This window comes from Dunckerocampus dactyliophorus, chromosome 13 (assembly GCF_027744805.1).
Source record: "Dunckerocampus dactyliophorus isolate RoL2022-P2 chromosome 13, RoL_Ddac_1.1, whole genome shotgun sequence".
NCBI lineage: Eukaryota > Metazoa > Chordata > Actinopteri > Syngnathiformes > Syngnathidae > Dunckerocampus > Dunckerocampus dactyliophorus.
Genome location: NC_072831.1, coordinates 28519092 through 28535971, shown reverse-complemented (window position 1 = coordinate 28535971; position 16880 = coordinate 28519092). Strand labels below are relative to the sequence as shown.

General features: G+C 42.3%; 1 protein-coding gene across 1 annotated transcript in view; it reads right to left on the bottom strand.

Moving 5' to 3' along the window:
• Nucleotides 1-6901, bottom strand: part of palm1b (paralemmin 1b) — a 29483-nt gene extending 22582 nt beyond the window's left edge. The window contains exon 1 of the mRNA XM_054796634.1: nucleotides 6560-6901. The gene's annotated coding sequence lies outside the window, so the exon portion shown is untranslated. The remainder of the gene's footprint in view (nucleotides 1-6559) is intronic.
• Between the last annotated feature and the right edge of the window lie 9979 nt (nucleotides 6902-16880).

Below are 16880 nucleotides of genomic sequence, written 5' to 3'. Positions count from 1 at the left end.
GAGTAGCGCCAACCAATGCTTTATAGCGCATGCAGAGGTGCCCCGGTTTTTGGATGGTTGGGTTATTGGCGAAAATGTTCGCCAAACTTTTTGCCTGGGTTTTCATACAATGTTGCATGTAGCAAACTCGTCCATTTGCGCTCCTGTGCTGATATCATTCAGCGGAATCATGTGCCCAAGCAAAGCTGACGCGCCGTCAGTGAACAACCCGGCATGCTGAAAAAGAAAGTTGACAAAGAAGGTGAGAAACTCTATTGAATTGCGTCTCGCCAGGATGTACGAGACGTCGGCATCAACGATAGCAGCGGTTCTCAACTGGCGTGGCTGCGGGACCAAAAACGGAGAAATGTTTCAGCGTAAGCTTCTCAAATATCTTTATCTGTCAACATTTTAAATGTAAAAAGGCCGTTTGCGGTGGTTAGGGGGCTGCCTAACTTTGGAAGGTGTTGCAAGCATTATATCCGCCCTCTTTTGTTGCACTTTTGTTTAACCATTTCTTCTGGTAGTCTTCTGCGCTCTTATCCAGGGTATGTCTAGCGATCCAGCTGTGTGTCGGACGGACGCCACCGCGGTTCCACAATCGATGTCCTTCCCCTTCCTGCTCAAGCTTGACCAAGTCGCCTATAAACATGGCACGCACCTCTTGGTGGCGTAGTGAACAGCACAGACACAAGGTGCGTTCAAGGACATCGGGTTACAGTATGTTTGACAAAGAGCCCGCTGGCCACTTCTGTGATAATACTGGGACATGGGACAGGCTGTCGCTACTGACAACAATATCGTATCTCCTTGCATGCGCCATACACGCAGCATTGCACGAGAACCTTGTTAGCTTAGCATCTTAACCCTCATCAAGGTTACCCCGTTACGCAAAAGTCACTTTTAAATGGTTTTAACGGTAATACACGCCTCCAGAGCAGGGGTTGTCCAAAGTGCGGCTCGAGGGCCCACGTAATATTCAGAGAAACAAACAAAACAAAATAAAGATGTAATTTTTAGAAAATTAGGTTGCGGAAAAAGTTATAATATGATGGGAACAAGTCAAAATATTATAGGAACAATAAGTTCCATCCATTCCTTTGCACTATTTTAAAATGTATGTTTTGTTCATGTTTTCGGGTGCCTGGAATGGATTTATTGGATTAGCTTTGTTCTTCGAACCTCTTGGAATCAATTAACGATGAAAACCGAGGAACAGTAATCCCTTGCGCTTCCAATTTGCGTCCAACTGACTTGGCTTCACTCTATCACGGTTTTATCACGATATATTTATTAATAAACCATGCTGCTTCCTGCTTGAATATGGGCTCTTATTGGTCAAAACAGATGCCTAATCAAGCAAATTTGCTGTATTTTTGGCCTGAATGAAGCACTTTCAAGCATAAAAATGTCTAAATGAACTCAAGTACAAACATCAATGATTGAGAAGACGCATGCAAGGGCGTTGTGATGATATGTGGTACTCTGCTCTGGTCACTAGGGGTCAGTAATGCTACTCTAATGTGCAGTGAGGACCACCAGGCTTTAATTGCAGGTTTGAATGACCTCACAACAGGCACAATAATCCCAAGCACGGGCTGCTGTTGCAGCCGTAAGCCACGCCCAGCTACAACTCAACTCTGAAGCTCCAACGTCAACTCCCCAAACCCTGGAACACATCTTATTTATGTCTTAAAGGCCTTATTTTCTCCTATTGTGTCGACTATATTGCGTAAAGGACGTGTAAAGGTGACTATAGGGGTGTTATTTCATGTCTAGAGGGCTCTAATAATGTTAAAAAACGTATTTAGAAGGTGGTAAACAGGTTTTCTATGCTTTAAGTACAAGAACATTCTCTTTATAAATAAGGAATCCTACGTTGTGGAAGGGCGGGTCTGGAACCAATTAACTGCGCTAAACGAGCGATGACCGTACCACCGTACTTAAAATGCAGCACGCTTGTGGCGTTCAGAAAAAGGACATCAGGAGGTTTCCTACAGCCACTGTTGTTAATGCCTAACATAAGAACGTGGTGGTTATTTGCTTTTGTCGACCACACACCTGGCAACTTTGATACCATGAATGTTATCAATCCCAAAGTGAATTCCCAAAGGACATCTGAATCCTGCGGGGGCTTTTTTTTTTTTAGCCAGTCAGCAGCGTCTCATACAGGAGAGGCTATGCTCCGTGCATTAACAAACAAGATGCTAACACAGGAAGCATTAGGTGCCTTCCTTGGCAAAAATCCCCACTTAAGGCTCTCAAGTGGCTCGGGAATCGTTTACTACCCGTGGTGGCGAGAAGCACAAGCGGACGCGTGTTTGTGTTTAAGCTCGGGTTACGCACAGTTCAAAATCCCTCTCGGCCTGGTATCAATGGGGCTTTTGATGGCCACAGCGCACCAGCACTGATGATCATCATATGAGTGTTCCGTGTGTGTGTGTGTGTGTGTGTGTGTGTGTGTGTATGACAGCACACATTTTCCTGTGAGAGCCAAACGACTCGAACAGATAAAACGACCCAAAGCAGGGAGGTAGAGCGTGACTCTCCAGGAGGAAAAGAGGAGGCTGAGATGAGTAGAAGCACTGACGTAGGAAAGGGCAAGGTGGCTTGCATTGCATCATCTCCACTACGCTACGCTTCCAGATGTTCCTTCTCCACATTCCACACACTCACGTCCTCCTACACCTTCCAGCACCACAGAAATAGCCTCCTTTCACTCTCCCCTTCTGGGACTAATAAAATACTCTTTTTTTTTGCACAGATCCAAACGACAGCGAGAACGACTGTCGTTAAGAAAATCGTTCTTTAAGCCAGGCTAAAAATATCTCACCAGGTCAACATGACAGCGGCGTGCCGGACTTATCAGAAACGGCGATATGGAGTCCATTTCTGTCCTTCAAGGTACAATCTGCACTGAAGTACTCCTACGTACTGGACTCCATGACCAAAAAACCCGTCTAGCGTCCAGCACACTCCAGCAAAAGTCGGCCATGTTTGCAAACAAAAATAAGTCAGCCATTTTGGGCCAAAACCAAGAGTCATATTTGGATGAACTCCTCCGAGGGACTTTGACAAAATGAGCCTAAATCTAAATCGCAGATGCTAGACAGACGAACAGCGACAAACTGCGAGGCATTTTAGCGTGCGTCAAAGGCTGCGGACGGAGCGTGGCGACCGACTTTGGCGGTTGTAAACGTCGATAACTCGACTCCACAAGGTTGGATTTTCATCAGAGTTTGTACGTGTGAAGAAGAGGACACCCCGAAGCTGTGCATTGGTCACTTCTGGAGACAAAACGCTAAAGTACCACAAAGACGGTGAGCTACATTTGTAGTCCTTTCTTTTGTTAGCAAAATATTTAATTTTGTCATTTTTTGCCCCATCCTGGAATGCAAATCGTAGAGTCCTATTGTCCTGCATCCTTCACGAACCAGGAAGTAGCCTGCTAACTAGCAAACAGGCGGGCAAACCAAGACAAATAAGGTGCGTTACATTTTATGTTCTTATTTGGGTTAGAGAGTATTTCTTTTTGTCATTCTTTGCGGGACCCACTGCTCCTTGAGCAGAGCGACACGTGTTAGAGTCTCCAAAAGTGTCCAATATGATAGCTTTGTCGCTAGTCGCAAAGTTAGGATGCCATCCACCCTCCCGAGTTTAACGACAAGCTCCATTCACAGACAGTCCCGTTATAATGTGTTTATGAGCGAGGGAGAACAGGTGGTGCCAAATCTATTTGGGACGCTTTCTTGGGCCATAAAGTGTGACAGCTTTCTAAACTTCTAGAAGCTTCCCCGAGTTGGACAAAGAAGCCGACTCTGCAATTTAAAAGTAATCAGGACTCCTCGTTCACACATCACCTAATTTTTCAGCCACCGTCCTACAATGAGAAGGCCATTTCCTCTGTCGGAACTGCTGAAAGCAGATCCACCCCAGAGCCCCCCGAGACAGCTTATTGTTTGACAAATGCACACAAAGGAGCCACAAGATGTTGATGGCCGCGTGCTGTCAGCTCCACTTTGCTGAGCAAACACAAAGCAGACACGAGCTGCCCGTTTCCGTCACTTGTTGACACGTACCGGCGCGTTCCATTAGGTACACCTGCACAATCTAAGCAGATATGATTGCCTAAACATCCATAGGGCGCCCAAAGTGGTACAATTTGGAACTGAATTAGAAGTCCAAAGCATCATCTTGCGTGACATCAGCAGCATTTTGCTTTTTCTAAAAGAAGAGTACCAGCAATGGCAAAAAAAGAGACGCCTGATGATAACCACACCACAGGAAATGTGACATCTTGGGACATAGGAAAGGCAGTGGCCCCCATAAAGGCACCCCGTTACGCAAAAGCCACTATATTATGTGCCGCATTCTAAAAATGTGCTGATGTGCGGATCGATACTGAAATATCGATACTTCCAATATCAGCTCGTCATGCTGGAAAATCAATACTCAAATCAAAATATCGATACTTCCGTCATTTGATGTTTGTTGAAACGATGGCCGGCTGTAAACGGAGCCACGCGTGAATCGAGAACAAAGTTTTCATCCTTATAGTAGTCCTTAATAATTCATCACTTATTTGAATGGTTTATTATTTGACTTATTTTCTTTTTTATTGTTTAAAATACCATTTGAACACATTTTATATGATTTTGTTTTGTTTTTTCTGTTGTAGTATATTAGCTTGGCTATCCTGCAAATCACCCCCGCTGCCTCGATATACTTCAGGGTTTCAAATAAATTCCTGATGAAATGATCCATTCATGTAAATGAATGATTGGTTGAATTCATAAACGTATTACATGTCTTGTATAAAAAATAAACAGCAGCAAAAATAGACAAATCAGCAGTAAATAAAGTCAAAATATGAAAAGAAAACAACCCCATTCAAATATTATGAGGAAAAATCATGTCATTTTAGTCGCATAGATTTGAAATATTAAATTAAAAAATCTTTATATTTTTAAAGTTGTAATATTATGAGAAACAAAACAAAACTGTCATCTTTGGTAAATTAGGTTGTGGCAAAAAGGTAAAATATTATGGGAATAAAGTCAATTGATAATTATGAGAGGAAATTTACAAGAAGAAGATTGGAAAACGTAAAAAAAAAAAAGTTAAAAAACAGCAAAAATGGAGAAAAACAGAGCAAAGAGCAAAGTTGATATTAATAATAGACTTGTTCAATGTTTGGACACCCTTGCGCTAGAGCCTGTTTATGAGCACCGAAAGTGATAAAAATGGATTCTCTCCCTCACTTGTTTGCTCCACTTTGGAGAGAAGAGGCGCTGAAAATGCTTGCTTTTCAAGTCGTGTCTTTTTGTGACGTTATGGAGGAAAAAACACCTTCCTCTGGCCTCGCCCCCGTGTAAATGCCCACCACTTCATGGGGGGGGGGCACAGATTTGTAGAAAAAAAGAAAAAAAGCAGGCTTCGCTACATGTCTTAAAATATAGCCCACAGCTCTGCTACAGATGTTGATTTTTTTTTCAGCGAATAGGCTAAGCACATGATGTTGCTGTTACAATGTGAGTGTAAGGTTAGCACGTTAGCATCACATAGCTATGCTAGTGTCGCTAACGTTTGTGTCTTCCTGTCCCGCTCCTTCATGCTACGTTGTTGTATGTCATCTGTGTCACTGGTTACAGTGTGTATGGAAAAGGTGGATGCAGCACACGATACACAATAGCACAGCTCATTAGCATTGAAGCTACAGACGTTTTCCCAGTCGGGCTTACCAACAAACACTTTTAATGCTCTAAATTCCAGCAGCAAGGCTAGCACACCTCCAACGCACAACACAATCCACAACGCTGGCGCTAAATAGGGCAACCAAAATACCACAAACAGCTCACTTGGGGGTGTACAGTGTGCTTTCCTGGCATGTCCAGGGGTGAGGCGCTGCATTGCAATGCTATGGGCGTGTGATGTTTACGGTGTGGCCGCCTCCTCGTCCGTCACGGTCAACAAAAGACGTCCTGTGCAGAAACAATGGCTTTGCGAGGGAAACCAAAACACGCTTGCTGTGCTCCAAACGACACACATTCACAGACGGCGGGAAATAGAAAGGAGCGGACTAACGGAGGTACTGGGAGCAATGGGACACACACACACACACACACACACACACACACACACACACACACACACACACACACACACACAGTGCGAATTCCAGACAGGAGTATGTCATGGGCCAACATTATGGCAGCTCAGGCGCGCCATATTGGAGCAGCAGACTGCTGCCATCACATCATAACAGTATGGAGGATGTGCACACCATGCAGCATCACTCGGCCTCCTCCTCAGCATCACTGCAATTCCACCACGCACACACACACACACACACACACACACACACACAATCTGAGCTAGGCTAACAGATGCATGCTGGTGGTGCTGATGCTGAGAGATACGCTCAAGGCAGCAACAACAGATCGATATGACATGATGGAGCCAACATGTCGTCCTGTTACACCTGTCGGCCTGCAGGATGCATGCATTCAAGCAACGTCCGTCCGTGCATCACTTCTGCAAGAAGTAGGAAAAGCGTAAAGACTGTAAATGAATGACTTACCCGACGGTGGGTCCCTTTCACGCGTGCAGACGTCTTCCTCACCCCCCAAAAAAGGTGTTTATTTCTGGGTTCCCTCTCCCTCCGCTCCTCACTAACCCCTCCGTTCCTTGCTCCTCTTCTGCTCGGAGGTAAAGCTGGAGCGCTGGTGCTGACTCCCCCGCGGCTTGGCGCCTCCTCGACGCACTCGGCGCTGCTCTGCGTCGGCGCGGCGGTGCTCTCATGGGCGGCGGGGCGGCGTCCGGTTTGTGGCAGGTTGTAATGTCGTTACTGGGGAGGGAGCGAGGGTGAAATGGAGACGCGGGAGGAGGTGGCGGGGAAGGGGGGGGATACGCCTCCCTCTCTTTAAAAGGCGACAGAGCAGAGGAGGGAGGGGGGGCTTGGAATGATAATAAGATACGCCCCTGCTTCCCTTGTGTTGTTTACTGACGTCGAAGAGGGGCTTGATCTGTCATCAAGCAAACAAAAATAGCCATGATTGCGTTGATATTACTCTCTTTCGCCCTCTAGCGGACAAAAGCCTGAAACACGTCTTTTCATTGGGACAAACAAAAAACAAAAACATTGTCTGCTGTGACCAGTTTGGGCTGGAAGGTCTGTTTTGGTTTTTTTTTTTGTAATCTAAAATGCCATTTTAACCATCTTATCATATTAGCTGCTTTTTTATTGGCCCACAGCGCATTTTACCAATACAACTTAGCAAAAAAACATTAAAAACGGCAAAAATTGAAAAAATCAGCAGTAATTTTACAAGATAAAGTCAGTAAATGAAGTATTAAGAGAAAAAAGTTGTAATCTAATGAGAAAAAGTCGTACTTTTACAAGAATAAGGTCGTAATATTATGTGGAAAAATAACATCATTTTAGTCGCATAACGATGAAATATTAAAGAAAGATGATGTTTTTTTTAAAGTCATAATATTATGAAAACCAAAGTTGTAATTTTTAGAGAATTAGGTTGAGGGAAAAACTGATAATATCCTGGGAATAAAGTCAAAATATAATGGGAATAAAGTCATCATATTTCGAGAAGGGAGTTTACGAGAATAAATTCAAAATAGAAAAATAGAGTATACAACATATATTATAAGGAAAAATAATGCCATTTTAGTAGCAAAGAGTTGAAATATTAAAGAAAAAAATGTTATTTTTAAAAGTTGTAATATTATGAGAAACAAAAAAAATTAAGTTGTCATTTTTACAAAATTGGGTTGGAGGGAAAGTTATAATCTAATGGGAATAAAGTCAAAATATTATGGCAATAAAGTCATAATTAAGAGAAGAACATTTACAGGAAGAAAGTTGAAATAGTTGGAAATTGAAGTTCAGAACATTCAGAGAAAAGTTATATTCCAATGAGAAAAAAGTTGCAATTTTACGAGGACGCAGAAAAATCATGTCATTTTTTTTTATTTGCATAGAGTTGAAATATTCAAGAAAAAATATGGTATTTTTTAAAAAGTAATAATATCATGAGAAAGAAATAAAACAAAATAAAGTTGTCAATTTTGGAAAATCAGGTTGGGGAAAAACTTCAAATATTATGGGAATAAAGTCATAATATGACAAGAAGAATATTTACCAAGATTATTTCAGAAGAAAGTTGAAATATGTGATAAAAACAGCAAAAATGGGGGAAAATAAGAGCAAAGTTGATAGGCTTTTTCACAAAGATGCAGTGTTTTCTAGAAATCAAAACAAATAACTTAGCTTAACTTCTTTCTGCTATGACGGTGGGCTCTCTCTGCTACGAGGCGTTCAGGTGGGCTCGTAATTGTGAGTGTTGGCCGCTAATTTTCTTTCATTTTTATTCGCTTACCCCCAATGACAATCGGCGTACCCCACCCACTTTGGGAACCTAGGCTCTACTGTACAGTATGTAAAGTGTAATGCACCTTCATCAAACATCCAGCAGAGGGTGCTCGTACTCAAGATAATGACGTGATGGAAGCCAAGCAGTGTTTATTTTCTATACAAGTTGACCTCATACGGGTCACGGGTGAGCTCGAGCCTGTTCCTATGGTGGCCGGCAGGGGCAAAGGCAAGTACTGTCACAAATGCAACGGCAAAACGCCGCAATCGCATAAATGCTGCAGGATCGAAAACAAATGGAAAAGAATGAAAATTTCTGAAAATGAAAAATTCTGCCAGTTCACGGGATGCCGGGAAGAAAAGGTGCATTTTAAAACTGTATTATTATTTTATATTTATTTTCAAAATACTGAATGTCACCTTTCATCATATCTTTCATCCATTTGTAGACTCCTCCATCCTGATCAGGTTTACAGAGGAATCTGGAGTCAATTCTGGGCTTTTTTATTAGGGAGAGGCGGGTTTACCACCTGTCAATCACAAGCATTCACCCGCACGCTCAAATCCACCAGCGATTTTTCAACAAAACTGTAAATATGAAGACAAGAGACTCTTTCAACGGGACAAATGTAACTTTTAACCACTAAGGAGCGAAGGTTTTAAAAAAATGGTCAATTAGCAGCCAAAAACCCTCCATGCGTGTTATGTAAATCATAATCAATAACGGGTTGTGGTCAGAATGCTAGCATGCATGTAATGCAGTTTTACAAATGCTCAAATTAGTTGCTAAGTTGCTAAAACGTTTTGCTTGGTGGCGGCTGTATTTTTTACCCGATCATGCTCAAGTTTTACACACGTGTGCTCGTCGGGCCCCTGAAGGTGTGTACCAAATTTGGTGCTGATTGGGCTAAATACCCTAAAGTTACAGTGGGTGTTTTGTAGCGCACGTTGAGCTGTGGGAAAAATGTCAAGCCGACTTTGGAGTTTCATAACAGCGCCACCTTGTGGTGTATTTATCAGAGAAATAATAGCACAGGAAGCACAGTAGGCGGACATGTTTTGACCAATTTTCACCCTTTTCGGTGCAACGGGTCAGGAGTGGAAGAGTTTTTTCTTAGCAGCTATTCCTTCGGTCGTTATATTCTCGTTAGAGTCCAGTTGCGCTCTCGCTGTGATTTGTGTGCACAAAATCCGACAGATCCCCGAAACCTGACGCTCGTCCTCCATTATTCATGTCTGGCTACTCTGCTGCTGTGGAAGTAAAAATACAAAGACAGGAAAGAAAATTGATAACGCACGCACACACATACACATACACGCACACACACGCACATACACACACACACGCACACACACACACGCACACACGCACCCCCCCCACACACACACACACACACGCACACCCCCCCCACACACACACAGGTTATGATAAGAGAAGAAGCTGACATTTGGAAACAAACAAGGAGACAGTTTGGCATTTTTGTGCCAGCCCTGCACACTGTTGTCAGGGTAGCACCAAGCCCGTCCTCCCCACCCCCACCCCCACCCCCACCCCCACCCATCCGTACATGCACACTTACACTCACGCCTTCACTTTTCTCTCAGCTATTTTTATTTCGGGTGGAACGGTGGGGGCGAATTTTCAATGTTTATTCATGACCGAGGTTCTGAGATAAGACGCCGAGTGCTGAGCCGGGCCCGAGGGCTCCCAGTCGGGCTGTAAAGCCCAGAACACCTTTGATGGATTACACGTTTCATTTGCCGTCACGTGCACGCAAAACAGCCAAACATGCCCGACCCTCATCTGTCAGCAAACATGATGTCACGACACGCACACGCTACCACACTGAACCATAAAGGCGTGGGCGTGCACGCCAGACAAAATGGCGGAAGGAGACATGTGACGTGCGCAGAGAGTGATGGCGTCTGAAACGCCCACCGGCGCCCCCCTAAATCAGTTTTCCCTAAATCGCTGGCACAATGCCTACCAGCCTTATCCTCCGCCTTGCTGGGCTCCGGACGCTCCACCCAGACGCCTTTTTGTGAAAAACAGGCAAACTCAAAGAGGCCAAGACTTGAATCGCCCGAGTTACCATCATAATCCGCTTTATTCATGATCGAGAACATCCACTTACTGGGCATTCAGGCCGAGTCGAGTTCTAGTTATCACTGTCCCTTTCGTAGGAGCAGATCCTTGACATGTTCAAAGACACCATCTTTAGCCTTCACGATGGTTGGTCGCTGCGTTTCCCCACTTTCTCACCATTTCATCTCTCGTTTCACTCAACTTTTCACTTTCACTTTCCCTTGGCACACTGCCATCACGCCTGGTCGACGTAACAAAGGGAAAAAATGTAAAGGAAAAGAACAAAAGTGACGCCGCCCTTCCTCGGTGTAGCAATGCAATACATACGGTATTGTTCCCCCGCACGCACCTTCCACTTCTCTTCTTCTTTTGTTAGGAATGGAATATTTTCCACCCTGTTTTGGATAAGTACTGCAACATATTAGTGCACCATTAGTTAGGATTTTATTCTTGTAAAATTGCGACTTCTCTTCCCATGAGACTTTTTTCTCTTAATAGTGTGACTTTATCCTCATAAAAGTACGGCTGGTTTTTTTCCATTTTCGCTGTTTTTATTCTTTTTACATTTTCCAACGATTAAAAATTCCTTCTTGTAATTTTTTTTCTCAGAATTATGACTTTTTTTTAAATAGTATTTCCGCAACCTAAATTTCCCCAAATTGCAGCTTTATTTCTTGTTTCTCATAATATCACGACTTAAAAAAATATGCCAACTTTTTTCCTTCCATATTTCGATTTGATGCGACTTAAATGACCTTATTTTTCCTCCTAATGTTGCGAGTTCAGGCGTGTAAAATTGCAACTTTTCTTCTCGTTAGAAAATGATGTTTTTTCTTTTGATATTTTGACTTTATTCTCTGTTTATTCAGCTGTTTTTTCCATTTCCGTTGTTGGTTTCCAACTATTTCAACTTTCTTCTTGCATGTTTTTTTTCTCTCGGAATTCTGACTTTATTTTTGTACACTTTTTCTGCAACTTAATTCTCCAAGGATTTCAACTTTATTTGCTGTCTCTCATATTACAACTTTTTTCTCGCAGTGTTTTGATTTTATTCTTGTCAAATTTCCGCCGTTTTTTCCATTTTCGCTGTTGTATACTCCTAGAATGCGCTGCGGGTCAATAAAAAAAAAGCCCGCGGGGCGCAAATGGCTGCGCTTTGGACACCCCCGCAGTAAATAAACGAATCAGTACTGGCCGACCGAACGTATTGAAGACGGTTTTGTCTGCAGTTATCGTGTCATTGTGTTTCTTGGCAAAGTGACGTCGCCAACTAGTGGCCTGGCATGCAAATTGCAGCACTTTTAAAAACGCTTTTTGTAACGACGTCATGACACAAAAAAGCGGGAAGATTGTGGAGTTCTCGGAGTTGCTGCCAACCCTACGAACACGTCAGACCACAGCAGCCTCACAGCATCACCACAGCTTTCATCTTCTTTGTTGTATCGATTGCTTTCCTCCTTTTTTGGACGTTCTCTCCATCTAATCCTCCCTTTCTTCTCATCCCGTCCTTAATCCCTTCCTCCATGACGTTCCCTTTCCCCCATCTTTTCCCTGCGTTGGTCCCTTCTAGCATCGCACTTCATTTGCATCCATCATCTCTTCCCTTCTGTTGTGTTGTTGTTGTTTTTTGCCAAATGAGTCGGTGCAAATGTTGAGACGCTCCCAGTCGGTCTTCATTTACTTTAAAAAAAACAAAACACGCTTCCTCGCAAGCTAACAGTCGGAATGTAAACGCCTTGTTTTCATGCAACGCCCCGTGCGCCTTCTGCGTCGATGTCGCTCATGCATCAGATCTTCCCCGCCGCGAAAGTGGGTCAGATGGTTTTTAGGGAGAGAGCGTGAACCTCCGCAGAAGCTTCCATGGAGACGTCTGCTCTATCTGGCAGGAGACATTTACCGAGAGGCGAGGATGTTTATTCATTTTTTTAGGTGAGGCGGGGTTAGCAAGGCAAGAAAGGGGTCATAGACGTTGCAAATCAGTCCTAGACCCAATTAGCTTGGTCCGATAACTGTGTCAGCGTATTAGTACGTGTAGCAAAGCCTTCGGGGTATTGAAGTCCTGCGCTGTACAGTCTTAGTCATGCATGTTAGGCCACAATCACATCAGCCAAATCGAGCTGAAATGCCGTACAGTACAACCCCCACCACCCTCATCTTGGACCTAAACCTGAAATAACGGACATTTGTGGCGCCCCCGCATGTCATGCAGATATCCTCCAAGTCTTATCATCTTAAGACAAATGCTCAATGATTTATGGGCAATTAGTCCCGAAGGCTGGGGCAGTGCCCCTACAAAAAAGACATTTTACTGGACAGCAACCATGTTTTTGCACAAATCTGGCTCATGTTTGACACACTTGTGCTCGTCAGTCCCAGAAAGGAGCGTCTTTGCTCAAATAAATAAACAGGAACCGATTTAATCTTACACCCCAATTAGCCAAGAGGCTAACGTTACGCTAGTAGCAGTCAAAGAACGATAAAAGTGGAGCAGTTTTGGACATAATTTGCGTTAGCACGTACAAAGCTTAGTGAATCTTAACCTCTCCTTGCTCTCTTTGACCTTTCCCACAACCTAGCATGACGAGCTCTTGATTTCAGCGCCTTCACGCGTGACTATTAGGTTTGTGAGAGAAGCTAAAACGTTCCCTGTCAGGTGTAAATCTGCGCGGTAAAGAAGGAAGGAGGAAGGTGCCTCGTGGAGCAACGACCGCCTCGTAAAAGATGCTTCCAGACGGGCCGTAACCGTGTAAGCGATCACCTGCGTGCCCTCTCGCTGAAGATGGCTTTTTTTTTCTTTTTTTATACACCAAATGAGGACAATTCATTCTATTATGAATTAATTCTAATTCTACTGTCAGGAAAATTGCCGACCAAAAATAGTAATAATACAGCTGATTTGAAAGATTGCCTTTTCTGTTCTTAATAAAGGATAAAAGCACGGGCTTGGACATGCCCTGCTAGCATACTTCAGCCTTCTTTTAGCTAATTGGTGTGGTTAGCATTTGTTTTAAATTGGCCAATGGGGTAGGTGTGCTTGGGCTTTCTCTATTCTGCCTAGCAACAAGACCATGGCTTGTGTTTCTGTAAATGAGAGCACAGCTGACATATTTTTTCATACGTCTTGTCTTATTTTACGTAGAGGATTATTTTTAGAGAACTTTAAATAGCCTCAAATTTCACGGCTTTACTTTTTCAAAACTATATTCATGAATAAATCATGCTGCTATTATTAGTCCAAGAAATCCTATTGAAAAAATATCTATTGAAGCAAATTTGATGTATTTTTTTGCCAGAATTAAGCATTTTCAAGCATAAAAATGGCTAAATAAACAAAAATAAAATATAAAGCATTCAGAAGATGCATTCAAAGACATTGTGATGACATGTAGTGTTCTACACTGGTCACTAGGTGTCAGTAATGTTACACTGATGTATAATCAGTCAGCACTGAAAGAGAAACTGGAAGTAAAAAAGAACCACAGCAAGGAACTCTCCCAATGCTAATGTTCGTGTCTCTAACAGGGGTGTCCAAAGTGTGGCACGGGGGCCATTTGCGGCCCGCAGCAAAAAAATCATTTAACAAGAATACTTACAAAAAACAAAACAACCAATGCAAGCACAAATGGAAAAGTCAGCAGCAATTTTACAAGAAAGTCAAAATTTGAAGAGAAAAAAGTTGAAAAAGTTGTAATTTTCTGAGAATAACGTAATATTATGAGGGAAAATCACGTCATTTTAGTAACATCAAATTAAAATATTTCTGTGTTTTTTTTTTTTAAAGCATTCTTGTAATATTACGTCAAACAAAACAACAAAGTTGTAATTTTTGGAATGTCAGGGTGCGGAAAAAGTTAGAATCTTACGAGGATAAAGTCAAAAGATTATGGGAACAAAGTCAGAATTACCAGCATAATAATAATGATCATTTACAGGCAGAAAGCTGAAATAGCTGGAAAATAATAGTTTAAAAAAACAGCAGAAATGGAAAAAAACAGCTGTCATTTTAAGAGAATAAAGTTTTTAAAAAGTTGTAAAAAGTTTTAATTTTATGAGAATGAACTCCGAACACGATGAGGACAAATAATCTCATTCTAGCAGCACGGAGTTGAAATATTCAAAAAAAATGGTTTGTTTAAAAAAATAAAAAAAAGTTGTAATATTATGAGAAACAACAATTGTCATATTTGGAAAATGAGGTTGGGCAAAAAGTAAGAATATTCTGGGACTAAAGTAGAGACGTGCGTTGGGGGAGCTACTGGCAGGAAAACGTGACATTCGCCAACATCAGCATCGCAACACTGCTGACCTTGAATGAAGTGAAAAAAAATGTCATTTAACAAGGAAAACTAAAACAACAACAACAGCAAAAATGGGAAAATCAATCAATAGTCAAAATATGAAGAGAAGAGTTGTCATCTAGCAAGGAAAAAGTCATCATTTCACAGGAATAAAGTAAAAGTAGGAGGAAAAATGTCATTTTAGTAGCATGAAGTTCGGTTGGGGGGAAATTTATAACATGAGAATAAAGTGAAAATATCAGGAAAGAAAATATACAAGAAGAAAGTTGAACTATTCGGAAAATTATATATAAAAAAATGAACAGCAGAAATGGAAAACAGCAGAAATTTTACCCGAGTAAAGTCAAAGAAAAAAGTTGCAATTTTATGAGAATAAACTTGTATTATGAGGAAAAATATCATTTTGGTGACAATGTGGAAATAAAGGAAAAATATATTATTTTTTAAAAAAGATAGAAAATCTATTATGGGAATAAAGTTATAATTACGAGAAGAAAATGTGAAAATGTACAAAAGAAAGCTGAAATGAAATAGTTGGAAAATAAAACAAAACAGCAGAAATTGGAAAAACAGCTGTAATTTTACGAGAATAAAGTCAAAATATTAAGAAAAAAGTCACGATCGAATGAAGAAGAAAAGTTTTACAAGAATAAACTTGTATTATTAATGAGAAGACGTCCTTTTTGGTAGCATTAGCATTTCACCAACAGCATACGGTATTACAAAGGTGGGCTTCTTGACTTCCATACAGTACACAGTAGCTTGTTAGCATATCGACATGTGTTGCTTTACAACATATCAAAGTGGTCCTTTTTCAGTATGTGGCCCTCGCTGGAAAAGGTTTGGCCGCCCCTGCACTGTTTTACTCACGAAAGAGCTAAAAAACATCACACAGCAACGTCATAGGCGGATAACAACAGGCTTCCTATGCTCTAACTTTATCATAAAGTTCCATTTATAAGCAACAAAGCCTACTTTGTGGAAATTCACTTATCACGGTCGGGTCAGGAACCAATTAACTCAAATTTATCCAAAAAAAAAAGAGCACAAATGTGCACCTTTTGAGTATTTGAATAACATTTACTGTTGCATTTCTGCTCAGTATATCTGCGGTAACGCAACCGTGGTATTAAACGTAAGCCGATGTACTTGTCAGTATCCATCCACCCATTTTCGATGCCACTTATCCTAATTAGGGTGGCGGAGGTATGCTGGAGCCTATCCCAGCTGACATCAGGCGAGAGGCGGGGTACACCCTGGACTGGTGTCCAGCCAATGGCAGGGCACGTATAGACAAACACTCCCATTCATACCTATGGACAACTTAGAGTCTCCAATGAGGCTAACATGCATGTTTTTGGGAATGTGGGAGGTACCGGAGTACCCGGAGGAAACCCACTTGTCGATATGTTTCCTACAATGTGTAGCGCATTGTATCATATTATATATTAGATTTCATATGGCATCGATATCTTGGAACCTGCGTGCTAAAAATACACACAAAGAAAAAAAAAGGAAAATCGACTCCCTGTATTGACTGAGTGGCCGGTAAAAACAAAAACGATCCCTTTTGGTATCGCGTTTCCCAGATGCAGTCGGGAATGACGAGCGGGAAGCAAAATGAGACATAAGCTCCGCATCTCCTTCACCACCGGGAGCTGAAAGGACAGCCGTGGTGACAAAGTCAGGGAGATAAAAAAGCGCACCAACGGCTTTTTCTGTCAGACTTCAACTGTCTCACGCACACACACACGCACACACACTAATACAATTAACACACACACAATCCTCCTGCGAGTGAGTCATGAGGGAGCCTGACCTCATCCTCAGGCCTCCATCCCGACACCATCTGCATCCTTGGCACACACACACACACACGCACACGCACAAACGTGCGCACACGCACACACACGAACGTGCGCACACGCAGTCTAACAGTGTGAAAGAAGCTCATCTGAGGATTTCTCTCGTGTGCACCAGCCGAAACGTCCCCACAAAGAAAACACGGCCAGACAGCAAAACGGGGGACGTCAAAAGTGGTGCCACACAAAGAAAGAAAGACAAGAACACACACACACACACCATACATATGCACACAGACAGGAAAATCACAGAAAAATCCAACCGA